The sequence below is a fragment of the Porites lutea genome, chromosome 12, assembly GCF_958299795.1.
Source record: "Porites lutea chromosome 12, jaPorLute2.1, whole genome shotgun sequence".
NCBI lineage: Eukaryota > Metazoa > Cnidaria > Anthozoa > Scleractinia > Poritidae > Porites > Porites lutea.
Window position 1 is genome coordinate 12242379 of NC_133212.1, and position 13967 is coordinate 12256345.

Consider the following 13967-nt stretch of genomic DNA (forward strand, 5'->3'; position numbering starts at 1 on the left):
TGATTTCATGATTTTGGCAAGCTAAAATTTTGAAATCGGCCAAAATCTTGAATACAGGATTTTGGAAAGCTAAGAGTTTGAAATCGCACAAAATCTTGAATTCTGGATTTTGGAAGGCTAGGATCTTGAAATCGGAAAAATCTTGAATTATTGATTTCTGGAAGCTAAAATCTTGAAATCGGCCATAATCTTGAATTCAGCATTTTGGAAAGCTAAAAAGTTGAAATCGGCGAAAATCTTAAGTTCAGGATTTTGGAAAGCTAAGATTTTGAAATTGCACAAAATCTTCAATTCCGGATTTTGGAAAGCTAAGATCTTGAAATGGGCAAAATCTTGAATTCTGGATTTTCGAAAGCTGAAAGCTTGAATTCAGGATTTTGCAAAGCTAAGATTTTTAAATCGCACAGAATCTTGAATTGAGGATTTTGGAAAGCTAGGATCTTGAAAGGGGCAAAATCTTGAATTCTGGATTTTGCCAAGCTAAATCTTGAAATCGCCCAAAATCTTGAATTCAGGATTTTACAAAGCTAAGATTATCAAATCGCACAAAATCTTCAATTCAAGATTTTGGAAAGCTATGATCTTGAAATGGACAAAATCTTGAATTCAGGATTTTGGAAAGCTAAAATCTTGAATTCAGGATTTTGGAATGCTAAAATCGTTAAATCGCTCAATATCTTAAATTCAGGATTTTGGAAAACTAACATCTTGAAATCGGCCAAAACCTTAAATTCAGGATTTTGGAAAGCTAAAATCTTGAAATCGGCCAAAATCTTCAATTTAGCGTTTTCGAAAGCTAAAATCTTGAAATGGGCCAAAATCTTGAATTCAGGATTTTGGAAAGGTAAAATCTTGAAATCGGCCAAAATCTTCAGTAGAGGGTTTTGGAAAGCTAAAATCTTAAAATCGGCAAAAATCTTGAATTCAGGATTTTGGAATGCTAAAATCCTGAAATCGGCCGAAATCTTAAATTCAGGATTTTGGAAAGGTAAAAACTTGAAATCGGCCAAAATCTTGAATTCAGGATTTTGGAAAGCTAAAATCTTGAAAACGGGCAAAATCTTCAATTTAGGATATTGGAAAGCTAAAATCTTGAAATCGGCCAAAATCTTAGATTCAGGATTTTGAAAAGCTAAAATCTTGAAATCGGCCAAAATCTTCAATTCAGGATTTTGGAAAGCTAAATCTTGAAATCGGCTAAAATCTTGAATTTAGGATTTTGGAAGCTAAAATTTTGAAATCCGCCAAAATCTTGAATTCATTATTTTCGAAAGCTAAAACCTTCAAATCGGCCAAAATCTTGAATTGAGGATTTTGGAAAGCTAAAATCTTGAAATCGGCCAAAATCATGAATTCAGGATTTTCCAAAGGTAAAATCTTGAAGTTAGAATATTGGAAAGCTAAAATCTTGAAATCGGCCAAAATCTTGAATTCAGGATTTTGGAAAGCTAAGATTTTGAAATCGCACAAAATCTTGAATTCAAGATTTTGGAATGCTAAAATCTTGAAATCGGCCAAAGTCTTAAATTCAGGGTTTTGGATAGCTAAAATCTTGAAATCGGCCAAAACCTAGAATTCAGGATTTTGGAATGCTAAAATCTTGAAATCGGCCGAAATCTTAAATTCAGGATTTTGGAAAGCTAAAATCTTGAAGTCGGCCGAAATCTTGAATTCAGGATTTTGGAAAGCTAAAATCTTGAAAAGGGGCAAAATCTTCAATTTAGGATATTGGAAAGCTAAAATCTTGAAATCGGCCAAAATCTTCAATTCAGGATTTTGAAAAGCTAAAATCTTGAAATCGGCCAAAATCTTCAATTCAGGATTTTGCAAAGCTAAGATTTTGAAATCGCACAAAATCTTGAATTCAAGATTTTGGAATGCTAAAATCTTGAAATCGGCCAAAGTCTTAAATTCTGGATTTTGCAAAGCTAAAATCTTGAAATCGGCCAAAATCTTGAATTCAGGGTTTTGGAAAGGTAACATGTAGAAATCGGCCAAAACCTTAAATTCAGGATTTTGGAAAGCTAAAATCTTGAAATCGCCCAAAATCATGAATTCAGGATTTTCCAAAGCTATATTCTTGAATTCGCCCAAAATCTGGAATTCAGCATTTTTGAAAGGTAAAATCTTGAAACCGACCAAAATCTTAAATTCAGGATTTTGGAATGCTAAAATCTTGAAATCGGCAAAAATCTTGAATTCAGGATTTTGGAATGTTAAAATCTTGAAATCGTCCAAAATCTTCAATTCAGGATTTTGGAAAGCTAAAATCTTGAAATCGGCCAAAATCTTGAATTCAGGATTTTGGAAAGCTAAGATTGTGAAATCGCACAAAATCTTCAATTCAGGATTTTGGAAAGCTAGGATCTTGAAATGGGCAAAATCTTGAATTATGGATTTTGCAAAGCTGAAATCTTCAAATCGGCCAAAATCTTAAATTCAGAATTTTGGAAAGCTAAAATCTTGAAACCGACCAAAATCTTAAATTCAGGATTTTGGAATGCTAAAATCTTGAAATCGGCCGAACTCTTGAAAGGAGGATTTTGGAATGTTAAAATCTTGAAATCGGCCAAAATGTTGAATTCAGGATTTTGAAAAGCTAATATCTTGAAATCGGCCATAATCTTGAATTCAGGATTTTGGAAAGTTAAAATCTTGAAATAGGCCAAAATCTTGAATTCAGGATTTTGGAAACCTAAGATCTTGAAATCGGCCAAAATGTTGAATTCAGGATTTTGGAAAGTTAATATCTTGAAATCGGCCATAATCTTGAATTCAGGATTTTGGAAAGTTAAAATCTTGAAATAGGCCAAAATCTTGAATTCAGGATTTTGTAAAGCTAAGATTTTGAAATCGCACAAAATCTTGAATTCAGGATTTTGGAAAGCTAGGATCTTGAAATGGGCAAAATCTAGAATTCTGGATTTTGCAAAGCTGAAATCTTGAAATCGCCAAAAATCTTGAATTCAGGATTTTGGAAAGCTAAAATCTTGAAACCGACCAAAATCTTAAATTCAGGATTTTGGAATGCTAAAATCTTGAAATCGGGAAAAATCTTGAATTCAGGATTTTGGAATGTTAAAATCTTGAAATCGTCCAAAATCTTGAATTCAGGATTTTGGAAAGCTAAAATCTTCAAATCGGCGAAAATCTCGAATTCAGGATTTTGGAATCCTAAAATCTTGAAATCGGCCAAAATCTTGAATTCAGGATATTGGAAAGCTAAAATCTTGAAATCGGCCAAAATCTTGAATTCAGGATTTTGGAAAGCTAAAATCTTGAAAACGGCCAAAATCTTGAATTCAGGATTTTGGTAAGCTAAAATCTTGAAATCGGCCAAAATCTTGTATTGAGGATTTTGGAAAGCTAAAATCTTCAAATCGGCCATAATCTTGAATTCAGGATTTTGGAAAGCTAAAATCTTGAAATAGCCCTTTAAGACCTGAATTTATTTTTTGCACATTTTAAGATCTAAGGCTGGTATTGTTAAATGCACTGAATCTTCCTTGAAATTTAAGGTATCAACATAAACTTTGGATATCTGGTAGACAAGACTTTGGGCTATCTGCCAAGCTACTTTTTATTGATAAGTAACTAATAAATTATAATTAACAGATTGTTAAATATTAAGTTCATGTTACACAACAAGTTCACCTTAATTGTTTTCAGTGTACTGACCTTCCAATTTGGTCATGAAAATTACTGCAGGAGTCTAAATCTAAAGCAAATTTACTGAGGATTATTTTCATACCACATTTGCCTACCTTTGATACTATCAAGGTTATATTCTGTCCACAAAATACAGCATGGTTGGGTGTTACACCTTCGTAGGCCCAACCTTATTAATTCACTGATAATTGAAAGTGAGAACTTCTCGATCGCTTTCTTCCAGGAGCTAAACATAAACATCCAAACAAATGTTCTGTGGCCTTCCAGGATGAAAAAAATCTTAATCACTGTTGAATCATCAATGTATATGTCCCGAAGACTGAGTTTTTCCTCTTCTTCTTCTCCCTGGTTTGAAAAAATTTCATTACTCCATCCTTGCTATCTTCTTCGGTGTTCATATCAAAGCCTTCAATATCCGAAACACGCCAAGATCGGGTTTCTCGAAGTTTCCATCCAAAATAATCAAAAATTCTTTCAAATTATAGCGTGTCCTATGCTCAGACAAGTTGCAGAACTAAAATTAAGCTTACTCTTGCTCTAACAATCGAAAATGCCGCAGAAACTGGTTCAAAACAACTCAAAATGGCGAACAAAACAATCCACTAGGCGCTCTAAAGAAGGGGGGTCTGGAAACTAAGTTTGAGGAAACTGCTGGTCAAATGACTGTGGGCCATATCAGATCGTACAAATTTGTACGATTCGGTCTTAAAGGGATAGGCCAAAATCTTGAATTCAGGATTTTGGAAAGCTAAAATCTTAAAATCGGCCAAAATCTTGAATTCAGGATTTTGCCAAGCTAAAGTGTTAAAATCGGCTAAGATCTTGAATTGAGGATTTTGGAAAGCTAAAACCTTGAAATTTAGCCAAAATCTTGAATTCCTTGATTTTGGAAAGCTAAAATCTAGAAATCGGCCAAAATCTTGAATTTAGGAATTTAGAAAGCTAAAATCTTGAAATGGACCAAAATCTTGAATTCAGGATTTTGGAAAGCTAAAATCTTGAACTCCGCAAAATCACGAATTCAGGATTTTGGAAAGCTAAAATCTTGAAATCCACCAAAATCTTGAATTCAGGATTTTGGAAAGTTAAAATCTTGAAATTGACCGAAATCACGAAGTCAGGATTTTGGAAAACTAAAATATTGAAATCGGCCAAAATCTTGAATGGAGGATTTTGGAAAGTTAAAATCTTGAAATCAGCCAAAATCTTGCATTCAGGATTTTGGAGAGCCAAACCCTTGAAATCGGCCAAAATCTTGAATGCAGGATTTTGGATAACTAAAATCTTGAAATCCACCAAAATCTTGAATTTTTGAGACAAAATCAATATATTGTTCCAAGAGAGATGTTGATCAATAAGAACGCCTAAAAATTTTGTCTCCTTGACTTGCTTGATCATAGTATTCTCCAGAGTAAGAGGGACATTAACATTGACTTTGTTTTTGGCCTTGGATGAAAAATCATAAAATTTGTTTTAGTCAAGTTTAGAGATAACTTATTCACTTTAAGCCAGATAATTATTTTGGCAAGTTCATTGTTAACAATAGAAATGAGGTGGTTGGCATCATGGGAACAATAGATACTTGTGTCATCAGCAAACAGTAAAGATTGAGTGAGACTAGAGACATTAGGAAGATCATTAATGTAAATAATAAACAAAAGAAGTCCAAGAATTGAGCCCTGCGGGACGCCACATAAAATTTTCCGCGGATAAAAGCGATGGGATCCAAACTGGACAAATTGAGGCCGATCATCAAGATAGCTTTTGATCCACGCCAAAGCAGTATCTCGAATACCATAGTGTTGCAGGTTTTGACACAATATTTCATGATTTATAGTATCAAACGCCTTAGAAAGATCTAAGAAGATGCCTAAAGTTGTTTCATTTCTGTCGATAGCTGAAGATATGTTGTTGATCAAGTCAATTAACGCTAATGCAGTCCAACGATTATTACGGAATCCAAATTGTTTCGAGTATAAGATATTATGCAAATTTAAGAAGTTAATCAGTCCGTTGTACATGACTTTTTCAAAGAGTTTAGAAAAGGCTGGAAGAATTGATATTGGCCAGTAATTACTAAAAAGTGTTGGGTCATCTGCCTTAAAAACTGGAATCACTTTGGCTATTTTGAGAGATTCAGGAAACACACCAGTAGACAACGAAGTGTTTATAATGGTTACAAGAGGCTGCACAATATTTTGGAAAGACTGATGAATTATCCTCATGGATATATTATCATGTCCAGGAGCTTTGTTAGCGTTGAACGATTTAACAATATTGTTTAATTCACCGACCGTTAGTGGTTGCAATGAAATGGATTCAGAAAGAGAGCTGCTCAAGAAATCCTTGGGTGATGAATTTGTGGCAGGAATTTTGCTCGCCAAATTTGGCCCTATATTGGTGAAGTAATCACAGAAATTATTGGCAATGTCAGTAGGATTGCTAATTTCCATTTCATTTTAGGTGAAGCTTGCAGGATACGGTGATTTAGCGACACGCCTGTTGATCACTTCATTAAGAATTTTCCACGTTTGCTTTAAGTTTGATCTAGCCTTATCCAATTTGTTGTCATAAAAATTTTTGGTTTCCTTAAGAATAATTTATACAGCCTAGACTTTGTTTTAATTGATTTCAAGATTCCAGTTGTAAGCCACGGATTATACAAAGTTTTTAGGTTTTTCCCTTGACAAAACTTTAACGGAAAACTCCTGTTATAAAATTCAGTATTTTTTTGTAGGAACCCATTGTAAGCGGTGTTAGCATCAGCATAAATAAGAGAATTCCAAAGGAATTCACACAAAAGGTTGTTGAATGCATTAATATTCTGACTAGAGAAGTTGCGAATGGCAACACTTTCCTTAGACTTAATTTTTGAAGAATGAGCATCAGTGTAACAGAGTGTGAAGATTGGTAAATGGTCGGACAGATCATTAATAATGAGTCCATTGTCACACGAAGCAGAAATATTGTTAGTAAAAATGTTATCAATCAGGTTGCGCTGTACGAAGTAAGTCGAGATGGTCTCGAAATTAGCGGGTAAAGAAAATGAGAAAATAACGCATTAATAAATTCGTTCGTAGCTGAATGCAAATCAGTGTTAAGAAGGTCTAAATTGAAATCACCCATTATGTAACACATTTTATTGTCCCTGGTTACCCGCTCGAGCAATTGGTGAAAAGATTCCAGGAATTCATGCAAATTAGCAGAAGGAGGACGATAAACTGTACCGATAATAAAGTTTTTTCCATGCGGATTTTGGATTTCAACAAAAACAGAGTCAAATAAGGCGGAGTTTGACGAGCACAAATCAGACATAATGTTAAAATTGAAAGTGTCGCGTAAATAAAGGCCTTCGCCTCCACCAAGCCTACCCACTCTATTCGATGAGATAAAACGATAGCCAGTAATGTTTACATAATCTTTGTTAATATCATTTAGCCACGTTTCTGAGATACCTGTAGCTGAAAACTCATGCTGCGAAGAATCTAGGAGTTGGGTAAATTTGTCAAAATTTTTAAGTAAGCTACGAGCATTTAAATGCAAAAGGGAAAAATTGATAGCATCCTTCTTATTACCAATTAGGTCATTTAGTTCTGGCTCGTTGTAGTAACTACACTTAGAAGTAAGAATTAGAAAATTGCTATCTGGATCAATGTCACTGGATATTACAGTATTGCAATTACTTATAGGGTTATTAAAACGCACTGGGCCGTGAGCTAACTCATTAAGGGCAAGATTATAAGACACATCGTCAAGATGATTAAAAGAAAATTCGCTCATATAAGCAAAGTCTTGATATTTGTGTCGAGATAACACACTTCAGTAGATGATGTGGATGTGTCCTTAAGTTCCAATTCCGACGGGTAAATCGCGCTGATGCAATTTCCAAATTTCACATCGTTAATACTGAATAAGTCGTCGATATATCGAAAGGTGTTGCTGAACTGGATGGCTTTTGTAATGTCTTGTTTCATTGTTTTGACCATAAAATCGCACTCAAAGGTATGAAGGAGGAGATCAGCCAACAAAGGTGCACTGTTGGTGCCCATGGGTATACCAATAACCTGCCGGACAACCGAGCGTCCAAAGCGAACGTAGATGTTATCGATAAGAAAGTCAATAGCGAGACCAAGCTCTCGACAGGAGAAGTACGTGTACCTCGTTGACGTCTTATCATTCGCCCAGAAGGTGCGAAAATTTTTGGTAGCAATGAAGCTTTTTCCTTTGGTATTGAAAACTCTCTCTAAAAGATCATGAAGTTGCTTTTTAAGCTGGGCGTGTGGAAGGCTAGTATAAAGAGTAGAATGGCCGCTATCGAACGGCAAGTTTTTATTGCCAACGGGAACAAAAAATGCTCATGTGGTTACCTTTCCCGCTGAAGATCAAGATTTAGAAGAGGAGGATGATGATGATTTTTAGGGAACATTTGGTGCGCGGTACGTATGCACGTTCTTTTTTGTTTGCCATTTATTTTTTTCTTCAATGTTTTATTTCGGTACTTTATAAAGGAGGAAATATTTTAAAAGTGCGATTTTATCACTTACGCTAGAAAATTTTAACTTAACTTAAACTAATTTTGCATTTCACTTTCGTATTTTTATAATCATAAGAGCAGCCTCGCATCCAATTCCTCGCCCATCAATTAGTGGCCGCAGCCGAGTTCTTAGCCCACCGGTAACTAGTGGTAAGTCCGCGTGACTCTGTCGGAGGAAACTCAAGCCAGAAAGTTAGATAGAAAGGTAATGCAAAGAGATATAACTCTTACCAGGCCGTCGATAAAACCCGGAACATGGAACATTCCGGAACATGCCGGAACATTCCGGAACATTCCTGAACATCCCGGAACATGAAAAAATTTGTAAAATTTAAAAAAAAATAATAGCAAGAAATAAGTAAGACAATAAATATAAACATAACTAAAGAGCCCAAAAAATAAAACTAAAGAAAGAAAGAAATTGGCTTGTAATATGAATGAAAAAAAGCGAGGGATGGGCAATTGGTTCATTGAACTGACCGCATATGAGTGAAGGCTCCAATACTTTCCCGCCAACTCAGCTCAGGATCACATGGAAAGCAAACATGGATTCAGACAGCAGTTCGGACGATGACTGCCAGGTAATTCGTGCAGTTTCCTTTGTTAAATGTTGCTTTTGTTATCTTAAAATGTTTTGTAAGACTGTTTTTTCGCTTTTGAAGATCACTGGTGTTACATATCTTAAACCGGGGACCAAACGAAGTGGAAAAATCGAGGTGAGTGCCCTTCATTTTCCTGCGAAAGGTACGATCCCTTGTATTTTCGTTTCTCAGGAAAAAGGCAAAATAGATTACATTTGTATTCAAGCGATATTAAAGCTTACAGTATTTATATGAGAGTCATGTACCTGCCAACTTTTTTCCGAGCCAAATGCATGAGATTTTCGTCTTGTAATGACCAGGATTTCGGAAATAGTCCCAGCGACTTCCGACCACTTTCCGAAGACTTCCGAACAGTGCCGAAAAATATCCGAAAAAAATTCCGCCGACTTTTGAGTACCTCCGAAGGTGACAATAATTAGTGTGATGTGATAAAGTTAGCAAACAGTCAACAGTTAGCTCCTTTTCGGAATATTAAATTAAGTTGTCAAGGAAAAATTTGCCGGTTTTTGATCAATGTCTTTGATCCGCAAGCATGAGATTTGGCAGGTATAGAATCAGATACTTTAATTTTGTAGAAAATTTTGACAATGATCCCAAAAAAACCGTGAAGATTAATGAGAAAATGAAACAAAAAATATCTGTGGCATGAAGTGAGCTGGATTTTGCTGCAGTTAGGCCATTCTTTCAATCTGCAGCCCATAATCTGTCATGAATTTTGTTTAAAATTTTGTGGATTTAGGTGGGGATTCAATAAACTCAGACTCCTCCGGTGTTGAGGTTATCGCGGTAATATTGCTTTGTAATGTTTGATGCATCCAATAATCGCAGAGCTCCATGCTCTCGCAAAGCATGGCAAATTAGTGCAATTAATTACATAACAATGTTAAAGTTCGTTAGAATTTCGTTCAAAATACTGTGTTGAAGTTTTCTGTTACTGTTTTACATTTTTTAAAGCCTAGTTTCATTAAACCTGTTTAATTAGTCTGAATGGGGCATAAGAAAATTATATCCATTTGAGAAATTTTGGTAGTCATGTGACTGTACAACAGTTCGCCCTCAGTTCGCACCACAGGCCAACCAGGGCAACATGAAATGTCACACTTTCTAGCTAGTGTGGGCGCCTGCACCGTGATATTGTATATCCATTTTATGGTCAATCGACAGCTGTCAAAACAGAATATCCACTGACCAGTATCACATGACCGTATTACAGGCTCAGGTGTCTACCCATTGAGGTTACGTGTTTTTGCAGACAACCACTTTTCATCTGATTGCAGGCTCAGTCCAAAATTCCCACAGAGAGCCATTTCTTAAGAGTCCCAATAGTTACCTGAACTGGAAAACTGTTTTATTCCAGCTGCAGGTTTTAATCACATTGAAACCAACAGTTAGCAAGAAAAAGTGTTTATGAGCTAGGGGCTGTACTACCGGACTATCGTTTTGTAGCTTTTGATTTCAACTGGACTTCAGGCACAACTAGCTACCCAGTTTACAGGCAGTCGCTATATAATTTTCTTTTAAAAGTTTATTTTTTGGAGTAAATTATATATTTATCAAGAGAAGCTTCACTTTTAACCTCAGCTGAATATATAGAATTTTTGTGATATAAGTGGAAGTATGGTGCAGCATATCTAACCAAAGCAAAGTCATTAATGTATATGAAATTACCATCTTTTTCAAATTCCAGATTTGAAAAAAAGTCTGAAAATCTTCATTAAAAACTGAGATTTCCTCTGACAAGACTGCAAACTTTGGTGGTATTAGAAAATTACATTGAAAAAAATGACAGTTAAAATTTATATATACATTGCATGAATGTTTTTTATGACCAAGGGTTGATGATACTTCTCAGTATGTTTGGAGACCAATCTGGGCATGGCTCATGCTTTATCTGCCCCTTAAAAGATTCTAAAACAGCCACCTCTGTACATAGGAAGTTACAATATTGATACTGCTAAATTAAGGCTGTGGCCAGACTTTGCCACTTCTCCTAAAAAGTATCTGTGAAAAAAAGACAGGTTTAAAAAATTTTTACTTTTTTTTTATTGTGTGATGTCATTTCCATGTGACATGACATGTACATTACTGACTCTCAACTGTTCCATGATTCATGTTGGTGTGTGTGTAGGAGGGGTCCTTCTTCACCCCACATGCGTATTCTTAAAAAAAAAAAGTCAGGCAGGATAGGGCATATAAAGACTTTTTGCTGAATTTAATCTCATAGAAAAAGAATGATGATAAATAATTTAGCTGATCAGGGAAATAGACCAATGACCCTTTTTTAGCAAAGTGAAACTGCCTGAAACTGTGAAATAACTGGTTCACTACCCACACAGCGTGGAGTGCTTGGAAAGGTACATTTCTTAAAATGGTGACTAAATACATCATCCCACTTGATGTGCATAATGTACTTAAATCAGATTTGAACTGTTGTTCACATAATTGCTTGCATGACTAAGATGTATTTTAAGATGTGTTTTCTTATCATTTTAGGGTCTTGAACTTGCTTTAAAAGTTTCCAAGAGATTTGAAAGTAAAGATGAGGTATATGTATGATCTGTGTTTCTGCTATAACCATTCATGAGTACTTTATATTTGCCTTCAATAAGATTGATCTTGGAACACCAGCTCTTAGCATAATAACCTGTGTCACTGCTGTGTTTTCAACTGACTGTTCCTGTGCTTTTAACCTGCAGGTGTTACAAAAAGACGGAACAACAACTTCCATGTGAATTAATTTATATATTTTAATTCATATCATGCATTGACTTAATAATCTAATAAAAATTTTAAAACAATTGCAAGAGTACAAAGTGAAGAACTGCTTCAATTATCAATATGTATTTGTTATTGTTAGTTTGTCAGTATCCAATACATTCCTCTCTATAGTTGCCATTAAGACCAATGAATATCATCCAAAAAATATTACACTCAAGTGTGAACATACCTATAGGTGCAGTAATTTTGTTGCAAATAGTTATGGTGAGTCCTGGGACTCATTTTGTGAAAAATCATGAGTCTCAGTCTAGAAGCAATGAGTCCCAGTTTAAAAAAAAAATCACTGTAGGTTTTTTAGGGTTGTAAGGAATTTGCCACTGATGTCTTTGTATAGAGTTATGTCGCTCCTACACAACACTTTTGTCAATTTCAAATATAATTGAAGTCAGTAACAAGTCCAGTTTTCAGGAGTTCATTATTGTTTTTTGTATAACAGCAGTAACAAACAGGGACAGAAGGATGGTGGTGGAAGTATTGTACCCCTCTTCCATGACGGAAATATTAAGATGCCGTTATATGAAAGAACTGCTCGCCCCTTCTGTATTACGGATGTGGTAAAAGCGGTCTGGAGATCTCAAAATGAGCCTGAAATTCTTTGTAAACAACATCCCATGAGGGTTACGTACAATGGCGTGTTCTTGATCGATTTGAAGCATGTTCCTCTAAAAGATCTTGTGGCATATGGAAATGGTGTCTTTACCAATACGGGACAACCAACACACACGATCAAGATTTCCAGTAATGAAGATGAGGGTGAAAGTGAAGATGAGGTCGAAAAATCTCCTCAAGTAACAGTCCTCGCAAGGGCTAAATGTCCGCTGAAAAGTAGCTCGGAGTTCCTACTACAGCGATACTATTATCGCCACTCAAAGAAGACGACCTTTCATAGGAGGATTTATGTGTTAAGAAACAAAGGAAATCAAATCCATGGCAATGTGGCCGTTCTACAGTACCAGTGGGAAGGCGAGGAGGGGGAGGTGAAGTTGGCACCCCATGGAAATTCCAAAAGGAACAGCATTCCATTTACTGCTACCAAGTTTTCCGTCAAGCAAAAACTTGAAAGCAATCTTGCAAGACATGAAGTGAGGGAAGCCATCGACCTCACGGAGGGCGAGTTTGGATGCTCCATTTTTGATGCCAAATCACCTGCTGAACATGTGAGAGGTACGCACCAAGGTCACTATGCCGCTCGGAAAATCAGAGCTAGAGCTGGGACAGAAAATAAACACAAAAAAGAGTGGGATGAACTGTACAGTCTCATGACAGCTGCCAAGGAAGATGATCGTGATTTCATTCGAGCAATCGTCAATCACCCTGAGCCAATGTGTTTGTTGGCAACTGATTTTCAGTTGTATAGTCTTTCGCAGTCTTGTGTAGATGCAGCGGATTTTCGACCAGTGTCAATTGATCCCACATTCAACAATTGTCCTTTTAATGTAACACCAGACTCGTTCCGAAACGTTGTGCTTGAAAGTAGCCGAACTGGGCAATGTCTTGTTTTTCTGGGGCCACTTCTTATTCACCAGAGTAAGACATTCCATGCCTACTACTACCTAACATCGCAGTTAGTCGCACTACAGCCAAGGTTGCAGTCTATGCAGGCTTTTGGAACTGACAGTGAAGATGAACTTGTTAAAGCTTGCAAATCGGTGTTTAAAGAAGGCATTTCATTGCGATGTTTTCGCCACTTCAAACAAAATGTCGAAACAGCTATGAAGAACTGTGGTATGCAAGAACATATAAATACAATCACTGGTCAGATTTTTGGTAGTGAGGAGACTCGTGGCCTTCTAGAAGCAGAATCTGAAGACGAGTTTGACCAGGCATTGCAAGATCACATCAAGATCTGGAGAGAACTGCCAGGGGGAGAGAAGTTTTGCAAGTACCTCAGTGACCGATCAACGATGATAAAGTCATGCATGACTGCCGATATTCGGGCCAAAGCAGGTTTGGGAAATCCTCCAAAGAAGTTCTACACCAATGACAGTGAGACCAACAATGAAAGAATAAAGCATAGGATGGATCATAGAGAGGCGGGGCTCTGTTCCTTTGTTGCTGGCATGAAACAGTTGGCTTACAGTCAAGAAACAGAGTTTGCGAAGGCGCTGTGTGGAATGTCGACTGAGTACAAGGTCCGAGATGCGTTTTCTTCTTTTGTTGTACCTGCATCAAAGTGGTATGACATGAGAGAAGACCAGAGGCGATCATATGTCATTAGAGTTTACAAGCTTGCAATAAGTGAAATGTATGCTGCAAATCCACAACATTGCGTGCTCTCAAGCCGTAGTGATGTCCAACTCCCCACTCTTGGCACTTCACCGGAACGCAGTGGCCTTGCAAGTATCATTCCTCTGCCGGTTTTAAAGGGAATTTGGAGAAAGGCG